This window comes from Poecile atricapillus, chromosome 30 (genome assembly GCF_030490865.1).
Source record: "Poecile atricapillus isolate bPoeAtr1 chromosome 30, bPoeAtr1.hap1, whole genome shotgun sequence".
NCBI lineage: Eukaryota > Metazoa > Chordata > Aves > Passeriformes > Paridae > Poecile > Poecile atricapillus.
Window position 1 is genome coordinate 3,952,596 of NC_081278.1, and position 2,500 is coordinate 3,955,095.

A 2,500-nucleotide genomic window follows, 5' to 3' on the forward strand; every position below is an offset into this window, starting at 1 on the left:
GCAAAAAAAACACCACGGGTCCCGCTCCGGGGCCGAACGGCCCCTCGCGAACCGCACAGAGGAGCTCGGAGGGCCGGGTTCCCCCCCGGGCGTTCCGGGGCCTCGCTTCCAGGGTTTGCGCGCGCGCGCGCGGGCGTGGGGACCGCCACCGGGTCCGGGCGCGGCGGCGGCGGCGGAGACGTTCTTCGCCCCCGTCGACGTCGTCGGGCCCCTCTCGGTGCGGTCGCCGCTGTGAGGTCGCTCGGCTGGCCGGGCCGCGCTTGCCCCTCCCGCACCGGCGGGGACACGGGCCGAGCCGCGGCGGTCCTCTCGGGCGCAGCGCCGGGCTGCTGAGGGAAACCCCGGGCCCCGAGCCAGGACGGCCGCGGTGGCGGCGGCGGATGTCAGGCGCGCCCCCGCCGGCGGACGCTCCCCCGAGGGTGGCAGCAACGGGGGGGAGGCACCCCGGCGGGGCCATCCCAGGTCGTTTCCCTCACCCCAGGGCCAGGTACCTAGCGCTCCGCGCCTCGGCGGTTCCCCGAGTCTTTTCCCTTTCTCCCGCTCGCGCCTCGGCGTCGTCAAACGCCGGCCGCGGGCGCGGGGTTGGGTGGGGCCCGAAAGGGCCGCCGAGGCCGGGCGGAGGTTTAAAGACTCGGGCGGCACGGCGCGCCCCGGCGGCGGCGGCGGTGCCGGCGGCGGCGGCGGCGGGTGCCCGGCCGGTGGCGGCGCGGCGTCATTGAGGGGTGGGGAGCTACTCCCGCTGATCCCCTGCGGTGGCGTCCGTCGCGACCGGTCCCCGCCCCCCGCTCGTCGTCGTCGACTTCGTCGCGGCCGTCGTCGGCCGCGCCGTGCCGGGGAGGGGGGCGCCCAGCCCCCCCTCCCCCCCCTCTCCGCGGCCCGGTCTCGGCGGCGAGGCCGTGGCGCGCTGTCGGCCGCGGGGCCGATCCGGTCTCCTCGGAACGGGGCGGCGCCGGCGGAGAAGCGCCCCGCGCGCTTCTCCGCCTCCTTGTGCGACCTCGGGGTCGCGGCCCTCGGGCGCCCCCCGCGCTCCCTCGCCTCGGCCGCGCCGGCCGCGTCGGCGCGCGTCTCCTCCTCCTCCTCGGGGCGCTCCTTGCCTTCCCCGGACGCGCGCGGTGGCGCCGTCCGCCGGTTCGTCCCCGGCCGAACCGCACGCCCCCCCGCCCGGGCGGGCGCTCGTCGGTCGCCTCCGGCGGCCGGAGGCCCGGCGAGCGCGGGTGACCCCGTGCCGAGCGGCGGCGGCGCCGCTCGACGGGTGTCCCCCTGGTGGGACGGTCGGCCGGGAGGCCCCCGTCGTCGCCGGCGGCGGTCCCGGCCCGGGCCCTGCCCGTCGCTTCCCCGTCGCCCTTCCCGAAGGCCGCGTGTGGGCCGCAGGGAACGCTCGAGGCCGTGCGGCGGGCGTCCGCCGCACGGCCCCTCCCGCAGGGCGCGTGCCCGCGGAAGGGGCCCCGACGGTGCGAAGCGGCGGCGGCGGTCCCGGGAGTGCGGCCCCGGTGGCGGCGGGTCCTCTGCCTTCCGGCAGGCCTCGGGCGCTCGCGACGCCGGCTCGCGCCTCGGCGGCGCCCGCCTCCCGGCGCCGGTCGTTGGAGCGCGGCCGCGAGGCGCTCGCCTTCCGGCGGGGAGCCGGTCCCCGGCCGGGGGCGGCGCCGGCGGTGCCGGCGCTCGTCGCGTTGCCGTCTCGGGCGCTGGGAAGGGGCGGCCCGTGAGCCGGGGAGGAGAGGCGCGCCGCGCGCGGCGGCGCGGTGGCGCTGCGCGGGCGCGAGCCCGCGCAGCGGTCGAGGTGTGGCGGCGAGCGCGAGGCGGGTGGCGGGCGGCCGCGGCCCCCCGGCCTCGTGCCCGCGTCGTCCCGTTCAGAGAGAGGAGGCCGGGCGCGGGCGCCGTAGCCCCCCCGCAGTCTGGCACGCGCCGCGTGGCTCTCCGCGCGGAGGCCGGGCCGAGCCCGGGCGCCTGGGCCGTCTCCGAAAGACGGCACGCGATGTGTGCCGGCGGCGTCTCTCTTTTCCCTCCCCTCGCCCGGGGGGTAGGGGGGGGGGAGGCGGTCGGGGGCGCGGGCCCCCCCGCCCTGTCTTGGCTGGCCTTTCAGAGCGTTCCGTGGGCTTCTCCTTTCTTTTTTTTCCCTTCCGTTTGTCGTCTCCTTTGTGCTCGTACGGTCGATGGCGAGGTGGCGCGGCCGCGCCTCCTCGCCGCAAAACCGAGGGGGCCGCTTCACGCGAGCGGTCCCGGCCCCTCCGCGCGTGCGGGGTCGGTGCCGAAAGCCAGACAACTCTTAGCGGTGGATCACTCGGCTCGTGCGTCGATGAAGAACGCAGCTAGCTGCGAGAATTAATGTGAATTGCAGGACACATTGATCATCGACACTTCGAACGCACTTGCGGCCCCGGGTTCCTCCCGGGGCTACGCCTGTCTGAGCGTCGCTTGACGATCAATCGCCGTCCCGGGGGGTGGGCCACCCGAGCCCTCCCCCGGGCGGCGCGGCTGGGGTCGCCTCGCAGGCCCGTTACCC

General features: G+C 78.5%; 1 non-coding gene across 1 annotated transcript; it reads left to right on the forward strand.

The window, feature by feature from the left end:
* The first annotated feature begins 2,258 nt into the window (after positions 1 to 2,258).
* On the forward strand, positions 2,259 to 2,411 carry LOC131589951 (5.8S ribosomal RNA). Its single transcript, XR_009279904.1, has one exon. It is a non-coding gene; the product is annotated as a 5.8S ribosomal RNA (ribosomal RNA).
* The last annotated feature ends 89 nt before the right edge of the window (positions 2,412 to 2,500 follow it).